A 9,623-nucleotide genomic window follows, 5' to 3' on the forward strand; every position below is an offset into this window, starting at 1 on the left:
TGGGCTCCCGGCACCGTGCCCGGGCCCAATCGATCCAGATCGTGAAGGGGGAGGAGATCGCAGCCAGCAAGGTGCCACCGACCAGCAGACAAACAGTTCCACAATTCCAAGATCCAATTCCCACTGCCCCACCGGGTCCTCCGTCACCGGCACAAGCCACGCTTCACCACCAAGAGGCCCAACACCTTCTTTTAGATGCAGGGCCGCCCCGTCCCCAGGTCTGCCCAAATAAAACTCACTGGGAAAACCCGGTGCTCAGAAAAAAAGAAAAAGAAAAAAATTCATTTTGTTCCTGATCTTAAACGTCCTTGCTGACCATTGTCCCAAGAGCACGGAGTAAGAAGAACAAATTTTCAATTTACACTGGATGGGGGTTTGCTTACATGCGGCTTTAAAAACAACTAACTATGCATCACAGAGATGGGGGGGTATCATTCCTAACTTTGGAGGGATGGTGACGAGGGTCATGGGAGGATGGTGATACAGACAGCGTGTGTCAAACAAAATGCCCCAGCCAGGGAGAGGCAGGGACCCCTGCTGCTAAGGGACCATGCCACAGAGAGGGACGTTAGGAGGGACGGAAGGCCCCGGGCAGTAGAAGAAAGACAGGCAGGGTGTGCACATTCTGGGGTCCGGGCTGCCCTGTGGAGAGCGGTCCTCGTGTAAAGGTGCACCGCTGACGTCCGTCAGACACCAGTGTGTTCCCACCCAGGGCTGATGTCAATGAGACGAAAGGTGCAGAGGCAGTTCCCCAGAGCTGGTCAGCAGATCCATTCTAGGGTCGCAACAAGCACCCTGAGGCCTCACCAGCCTCGGTCCAAGCATCCATTACTCAGGTCCGGAGAGGATGGGGCGAGGACAGGCCGGCCTGAGCCAGGCCCTGTCCAGGAGGAAGGTCTGCAACACTCCAGACACGCCATCGCGGTACAGGCGGAGGCACCCGTGGATGGGGCGCTGTGCCTCTTTGTGAATTCCCAGACCACAGGCTCACCACTGTGTCCACCGAGCACGCCAATGACGCGTGATGCCTGATGGGACGAAATTTAGCCTGGAGCTGCCAACTGACTCAGCAGGGCAGGACAGCCAAGGAGGTGGGGGGAATAACCCGAGGTGGGAACTCTGGAAGGAAAGGAAATCTCCGCCTCGCTCCTCCCTGCGGTGTCTTTCAGAGTAACCTACGGGAGCCTGGGAAATACAAAGGCAGTGTGAGCCCCGTGTCTAAATAGGAAGCTGCACCATCAGGAAGTTCGGGCCCAAACCTGAGACCCTGGTGAGTCCTGGGCACAGGCTTGACCCGAGGTCTGAGGCTCGACGGCAGGTTTCTAGGTCCTTCTTGATTTTGAGGAACCACCCATGTCCGGTGGCAGCTGGACTTTCAGGGGCTTGAACTCTACTCGAGGGGAAACCACACTTCTCCGGCCTCCGTGGGCTGGGGTGTCCCTGGGCGGTTGGGCCGCCCACCCCGGGCACGGCTCGTGTGTGGCCTGGGTCTGTCCCAGCCCGGTGGTGGTCTGCTCTGAGGCTCTGGGCAGAGTATCCCTGAAGAGTCCCCATAACTTTTCCACTGAACTTTGGATAACTTTCTGCCTCTGTTTCCCATGGGGAGGCTTGGCTCAAGACCCTCGGTCTGGGCAGTCCCCCGTCTCCATCCCCCGAGTCTGACCCAACATGCTGGGCAGGACGCCTGAGTCACCGGGTCAGCTGAGAGGCTCTCTGCCCACAGTTCTCAAACCCGGCTGAGCAGGGTCACCGGGCAGCTCGGAGAATACACGGTCTCAGGTCCTAAGGATTCTGTTGAGTGGGTCTGGGAACCTGCATTTCTGAAGTTCCCCAGGTGATACAGGTGGCCAGACAAGTTTGGAACCATTCATTCCATCCAACCTCCTCATTTTACAGATAAGAGACTTCTAAAGTAACTCTAGTTCCCATTCTTCGTGGCCCGTGGAATGAGGCCTCAGCCCTCTCTCTCTCACAGCTCCCTTCTTTGCAAGCAAATTCTCTTCTTTCTGAGTTCCAAGGCCCCTGCCTGGCCTCTGATGGAAACTATTCTTCCTGCAGCCCAGGCCAGTCTCACGCAGAGACTCCCTTGAATTACGTCTCTTCCCAAGGGCCCCCGCTCCTTTCTAGCTGGCTGCTTTGAGACCTTGCTCCAGACGCTCCAGAATCACCCATTTCCTAGAAGATGCTCTCCTGGTGTCCTCTCTACCCCGTCCACTCCACCAGGGCCCCTCTCTCAGGGGTAGAGTTTTTGGACTCTTCTCCAGAAATGGGCCTGGAATAACTTGACATCCAATGGCTTTGACTCTGGCCATACCTGAGCTTACTCTCAGTTCATGTATTAATTTGGAATAAGGTTCGGGGCTGCAAGTTTTGCTTATAGACTCTAAGAGTCTGTTTTACAATCTTCTATAATTGAAACTATCCGAAATCCGTTGGAGACGGAAGTCATTTTGGAGTCTGTCAAAGCATGATGGCAACGTGGTAGGTGAAAAATTCTTTCTTCTAAGAAAACAAACTCTTTTAGGACATTTTCTAAGGTTCTTATTCTCCTAGAAGAAATGCAGGAAACGCTGCAATTTCACAGGGCTTTGTATAGCCAACAGCATTCTGGACCTAGTTATTAAGTAGCTGGCTCTAGCGTGTCGATGTTTGCATGGGTAAACTGGCAAAAGAAAACGAAACAGAAACAGTGGTGGGGGGAATGTCGTGGGCATTCACAGGGGTGACTTTGGATCAGTTCCAGCAGTCTGGTCCAGCCTCTGGTGTCTGCCTGGCCTTTAGAAGAGCTGTACCCTTTTCACGCTCCTCTGGAGGCCTGAGTTCTGCTTCGTGGCCCCCACATGTAACCCTAGCTACTTCACTACAGCAAAAGATAAGAGCATATGTGCCTTTTGATGTGGAACCTCAAAGGCAATCCTTGGCAAACGGACGAGAAAAAAAAAACAACAACAACCCTCAGTGGCTTTGTAAGAGGGAGAGATTCTAGAACAATCGGTTCCCACATAAAGCAGTTTCTAAAAAACAATTTGCTAAGGATTTGACAATGTGGGGGAAATAGCTACACCAGTGCCCTCTGATGCTGGTCTCTGTGGAATCACAAAAGTAAGAGGCATCCTCTGGTACCACACAGGTTAACGCAGCCGAATGTGACAGAGTCAGGGTGGCTCCCACCAAGTGAATCGGAGCGGTGGAAACGGTGGTGGGTCACCTTAGTGGACAAATGTTTCATGACCTCATTTTACAGTGGAGGAAACACAGGCACCGGGAGATGATGTGTCAGGCCCGTGGGCGACAGCTAGGACGGAAGCTGGCCCATGCACGGCAATGACACGGGTCTTCAGACCCCCAGGCTGGCACCTTCCCTGAGCTCTGAGAGGGTTCAGACTCTGATTCACCAGCATGAGTGTCAGGGCAGGAGACCGTCTGTGTAGGTGAGAGGAAAGAGTGCACGTTCCCATGGGGGCACGGCAGGTGCATGGGCTCAGAGCTGGGAGGGTGGCACTCGGGGTACCCACACCACCGCATGCAGGCTCCTCTCCCCGTGCCCGCCAGCCATCCCAAATACGCCCACAGGCTGCACAGGGTGGAGGGGGTGGTGGCCAGCCCTGACTCAGACATGCTGGGTTTGGGAGAGGGGGAGGGCAGTCTGTCCTCAGTCAGTGTGGTGACTGTCATTTCCTGACAGCACATAAAGGAAGGACAGTAACTCAGCAGGAGGCCATGGAGTTTCATACTCGCTGGCTGGTGCCGAGATGCCCGGGGGCAGGGGCAAGGCTTTCTGACACTGGCCACAGATGGGGCCCGAATATTTCTGGGCAGGAGGCTTCCTCGTGCCCTGCGCTGCTCAGATGTGCCCTTAGGTCAGGACTAGCTTCTATGCAAGTTCAGACAGGTCTCTCTGACCTTGATCTCTCTGAGATGCCTGTTTATAATACAGCATCGTCCAGGCAAATTGTCCTGGCAAAGCCAGCCTGCCGGTACTCGCTGTGATATGAATCGTTGGATCTGGTTTGAGGGTACACTTGGAATTGGCCCTGCTGAGACGGGACTACAGTTCTGTACAGGGAAGGGGAAGACCGGGCCTCTTCAAGAGTCAGCAGATCCTCTGCCTGAAAGCGCGCCCGTGCTGACCAGGGGCTCTGAGGCGGGCCTCCCTTCTCTGTGCCTGGGACACCAACCCTCTGTGGCTGTCCCTGCTCTGTCTCCAGCCCCTCTTGGAATTCCTGGTTGTTCACTGCCCATCACCTGTTTATTATTCCAGCTGACGGGGAAACCTGCCACTCGGGAGCTCCCAGGGCGGACTTTTTAAAATCTGAAATTGTACCTTGAGTTATTCCTACGCTCTCTGCAATTTGTATGTTGGAAACACTCAGAACCCTTGATGCTAGCTCCCCTGGCGCAGACTGCGGGCGCCCCCGGCTCGTGGAGCGCGGTCCCTCCTGCCGTGCTTGGTGGCCCCCCTTTGGGTGGCTTCTGGGCTGTTTAGCCTCCCCACTTCTCCATGCTGGACTCAGTAAGGGGGGGGATGGGCCATGGGGACCTAGGAAGGGCTCCGAGCCCCGTCCCCTCCCCGAGGTGTGTGCGGTCATTTCCAGATGTGCAGCCCGCAAGGCGTCTGGAACGCACCTCTCTACCAGGACTGATGGCCTGTGGGCCCGGGAGCGGTTTGCAAACCACCACTTTGGAAAGCCTCGTTCTGCCCAGCAGGCAGAGGAGGCTGAGGCCTGGGGCCGGGGAGCCGGCCTGTGGGTGGGTGTGATGCCCGCTCTGGCCTCCCGCTGGGCGCCCAGCAGGCCAGGTGGCTGCCGGCCAGAGCAGGCATCCCTCCCCTCCGCGGGGTGCTGGCGGCGGCCGCTGCCACGGGACTCCGAGGGCTCTCCTATGGCTCTGCTGACTCAACACACCACCTGACACCACCCGCCAGGCCTTCTGGGTGTGAGAAGCCGGTGAGATGGGTGGCGGGTGTGTGTGAGACCAGGGTGGCCTCCAGCAGGGCTGGCTTCCAGGCCGAGCCTCTGCCACCGGTGCTGTTTCTATGGGGCTGCTCTGAGCTCCCAGCTCTTCTCATCTGCCTCACGGAGAGAGGGGCTGAGAGCACCCCGCAACCCCCAGGGATGAATGGGTAGACTCTCCACGGAGGAGGAAGAAGGGGAGGAAAGAAAGCTGCTGACAGAAGGGAACCAAGCATCTCAGGATGGAAACACACGTCCTGGCTGCGTCCTTCTAAAGATAACCCAGAACCTCAAACAACAACCACACGAGAACAGCTCTGGGAGTTCAGGACCTTCTAAAAGATCACAGCCTCGTTCCTGCACTTTCCCTGCTAACAACTCCACCAGAGGGAACTGGAAAAGGGACCGTCTTTCCGGGGAGCCTAGAATTCCTCACCTTCCCGAGGCCGACCTACAATAACCACCAACATCAGAGCTTGTTTCACGGATGGGGAGAAGGCAGCCCCTATGAGCAAGTCCCCTTCCAAGTACCTCACCTGCTCGATCAATCTCTTTGATGCCCCAGGCTCCCCTTTCTCCAGGTCATTTTTACCCGAAAGGCGCCACCCCTGTGAATCGTGGTCAACCAGCTCAAGGCTGGCGGGAGAGCAGTTACTACACACGCCACGAGAAGGGGGCCACAGAGGGTGCAGGGAAGAGACGCAAGCGCAGGGCCGGGTCCCCGGCCTCAGCGGTACCCAGTTAGCACGCTCTGCCTCCACGTCATCTTCTCTCTGGCTTTCTAGAATCGGTGTGTGAGAACTGAGATCCCCATGCTACACTTGGGGAAGCGGGTTTTCCCCCACTGATCATCTGATTCAGTCCACAGCTTCAGCATCTCCTGCTGGCTAAGTTCCTCTTTTGTAAAGCCTTCACTGGTTTCCGGAGCTTTTTTACTCTTCCTTTTTAGGTACCGTGCACCTTCTGACATTATAAAGTTACAGTATGCTGTAGTTCCATCTTTACAGACCTCATGTCCTCCACTGACCGTGAGCTTATCTATCACCGTGCCCCCCGCATGCACGGTGCCTGGCGCGCAGACCCGCCTCAGTAAATATTCGCGGGACTTAACGCGGCACCTCCTTTGTTCAACAAACTGCTCGACAAAAGCACAGTCCATAACAGAACAAATGAATACATCGGATTCAACAAAACTTAAAACTTAAGCTCTTTAAAAGATACCGTTAAAGAAAGGAAAAACAACAAGTGACAGGGAGAAAAATACTTGCAGAAAAATACTTGCAAAACACATATGTGATAAAGGACTTGTATCCGGAATATATAAACAACTCTGAAAACTCCATAATAAGAGAACAAATAATTCAATTAAAAAGAAAAGTGGACAGAAGATTAAATAGATACTTCACCAAAGAGGATATACAGATAAAAGGCACACTAAAAGATACTCAACATCATTAACCATCAGGAATCTGCTCATTCAAACTGCAAGGAGCTACCCCTACGCACCTCTTAGACTAGTTGAAAATGTTCTTAAGAGCGGACCGTACTTAGTGCTAGGGAGGACGTGGCACAACAGGAACTCTCATACGTCGCTGGTGGGAATGCAAAACGGTACAGCCAGTTTGGGAAGTAGTTTGAGTTTCCTATGAAGTTAAACATACGTTTACCGTATAACCCGGCAATCCCACTCACAAGGGAAATGAAAGCTTTTATTCGCACAAAAGCCTGATGCAAACGTTTATAGTGGCTTTATTCATAGCTTGAAAATGGAAACCACCCGAATGTCCTTCAACTGGTGAATTAATAAACAAACTGGTGCGTCCATACCATGGGACACTACTCAGTAGTAACAGGGAAAGAACCACTGATACGTGCAACAACGTGGGTCATTCACAGACACATTTTGCTAACTGAAAGAAGCCAGCCCCCAAAGCCTATATACGGGAGTTTTTCACTTATATGACATTCTGGGAAAAGCAAAATTATAGGGTAGGGAAAAATTATAGGCTGCCAGGGGTTGAGAATGGAGGAGGGGAGAAGTGGACTGTAAAGGGGCCTGAGGGAACATTTGGGGGTGATGGAATTGTTCCCTGTCTTGATGGTGGTGGTGATTATATAATTATATATGTTTCTCAAAACTCACAGAGCCGTACACTAAAAAGGGTGAATTTTACTGTGTGTAAACTCTACATCCATAAACCCAATCGTTCATGAAAGTTCTCTAACATGAGTTTGACGGGCTGTCTGTGTGGTCCAGGCTAATGGGGCGGGGGGGGGCACCTGGTACCAACTCCTGTGGGCCTTGAAGGATGAAGGGTGGGCTCTGAGGGATAGTCCTAAGGTTTTCAACAGAAGCACCACCTTGGCCCAAGACCTGCTGGATTAAAAAGAGCAGCTGGAAACCCCTCCCTCTGGCCTGAAGCTCATCTCAGGAGACAGGCTGGAGCCACCCCTGCTGAGCAGGGGAAAGAGTGAGGTGTTGGTTCTGGTGCCCTCCAGGCTGCCGGGAAGGCAGGGCAGTGGGAGAGAACTGGAAGGTCAGAGCCCGGCAGGAGAGGCAGGCGTCACATTCCACGCCTCGCCCAGGGCAGCACTGCGGCCCCAACAAGTGACATCTTCTTCGCGGGGCTCCCGGTAGGACTGAGCTCCCAGAAAAGCCCAGGACCAGTGCAGGAGGCCCCGGGGCTCTTCTCCTAGGGCCACACGGGGGTTCCAGAGCAAAGACGCAAGGGCGAGGCCCTCGCCAGGTGGCTGCTGGCCCAGAGCAGCTTCTGCAGGAGTGAAAACGCCCACCTCTCCTCCCAGGCTCCCGTCTCTCCCGCGAGCCCCCCTTTGCCTGCTCTGTCCGCACAGCCCCTCCAGGCCTGCAGAGGGTCCCGTGCACCTGCATACCTTCAGGGCTTATCTTATTATTTCTTTCTGCTTCTAAAAATTGTGGTTTGGTTTTGTTTGGACACCTGTATGCCGAGTACGTGAATACTTATGAACAGCTGACAAATACGTTAGTAGAACTTTCTGAAAAAGATAATTTGTTGATCAGAACTCTCTAACCTTTCTTAAAGTTATTTTTAATTGTGGTAAAATACACAGGACATAAAATCTACCATCTGAACCCTTTTTAAAAGTGTTCAATTCAGTGGCATTAAATACATTCACATTGTTGTGTAACCATCACCACCACCATCCAGGCTCATAACCTATTTTTTTTTTTTATTGGCTGCACCGAAAGGCATGCGGGACCTTAGTTCCCCGACCAGAGATCGAACCTGTGCTCCCTGCAGTGGGAGTGCGGACTCTTAACCACTTTTTCATCTCCCAGAACTGAAACTCTGTCCCCATGAAACACCGTCTCCCTGCTCCACTCCCCGGGCCTGACACCCACCATCTACTTTCCGTTTCTGTGAATGTGACTCCTCTAGTCCCTCATACAAGTGGGATCACCTAGCGCTTGTCCTTTCTTGCTGGTTTCTTTCACTGAGCGTAATGCTCTCAGGGTTCTTCCATGTCGTCGCAGGGGTCAGAATTTATTCCTTTTTAAGGCTGAATAAGATTCTGGTGCATGGCCAGACCCCAGAGCGCTTTCTTTTCAAAGTCCCTCCCAGCTTTGCTATTGCTTTGTTATTGCTCTGTTTCTCCTCCTAGGTCTCCGACGGCCCTTTCCTGTGGTGGCAGCAGCCTCCTTGTAGCCCCATAGCCCGGCTTCCACGCACCCCTCACGCAGGATGCGAGGGGCCCGGAACAGGGGGTCAGGGTGTGTGATGCACACACCCTCCCTAAAGACCCTGTGGGGAGGTCCCCACTGTCCCTGCTGTCAGAGTCTGCCTGTCTTAACCCACACGAGGGCTGTCCCTTCTTCCAGGCCCTGGGTGCATGTGAGGCCATGCCATGGTCACAGGACCAGGAATGGGTCATCAGGCTGGCAGTGGGGGGGAGGCCGGGGAGGCGCCAGACGGTCCTGGCCTCCTGCAGCCAAGCTTCCGAGGTGCTAGCTGGGCAGCCCTGCCAAGCTCATGTGACGTTTACATGATACCCGGTGAGGCTGCTGCGGTGACATAACCGGGGGAGGGAGGGTGGGGGGTGTGTCCCCTGGGCACGGCGCCTGCAGCTGCGCCCAGTCCGATGGCTCCGTGCTGTGTAAATTAAAGCACTGGTCACCTGTTCGTGGCAGGTTATGCCACGGCTTAACCTGCGCCCTCTGACGTGACCACGGAGTCATGAGGACCGTCCCCTTCGGTGCTCTTCTGCCTTCCTTTCCCCGAGAAAGCCATCTGAGAAAACATCTGCCAGCTTCCTGGGGAGGTTAAGGCAGATGCCCCAGTGTGCATTAGCCGAGCGACTCCCAGCGAGGACAAGCCCTTCCCAGCAGGCGTGGGGTACAGGCCCTTCTGTGGGTTCACGCATGAACGTGTTCACGCGGGGCTCCGAGGGCCAGCATCGAGCTGGACGCTGTGCCGGGGGCTTTGAACGCACTGATGGGAAACACAGCCCCAGCCCTCTTTCAACTCGTGCTGCAAAAGCTTCAGCGCAGACTCCCGCTCTGTTGCCCATAAGGCTGTTCCTGTGTAATCTGAGGCTCAGCTCAGCCATCAGTGGAATGCACGGATCAAACCTGAACTCTTTTTTTTTTTTTTTTTTTTTTTTCGGGACCCGGGCCCCCTCCCTTTTTGGCCA

General features: G+C 54.2%; 1 protein-coding gene across 4 annotated transcripts in view; it reads right to left on the minus strand.

Annotated features, from left to right (window-relative positions):
• PRKAG2 (protein kinase AMP-activated non-catalytic subunit gamma 2) overlaps positions 1–9,623 on the minus strand; it is a 275,589-nt gene that overhangs the window by 112,144 nt on the left and 153,822 nt on the right. The gene's annotated exons all lie outside the window — the stretch shown is intronic.

The sequence above is a fragment of the Neophocaena asiaeorientalis genome, unplaced genomic scaffold (assembly GCF_003031525.2).
Source record: "Neophocaena asiaeorientalis asiaeorientalis breed wild unplaced genomic scaffold, Neophocaena_asiaeorientalis_V1.1 scaffold407, whole genome shotgun sequence".
NCBI lineage: Eukaryota > Metazoa > Chordata > Mammalia > Artiodactyla > Phocoenidae > Neophocaena > Neophocaena asiaeorientalis.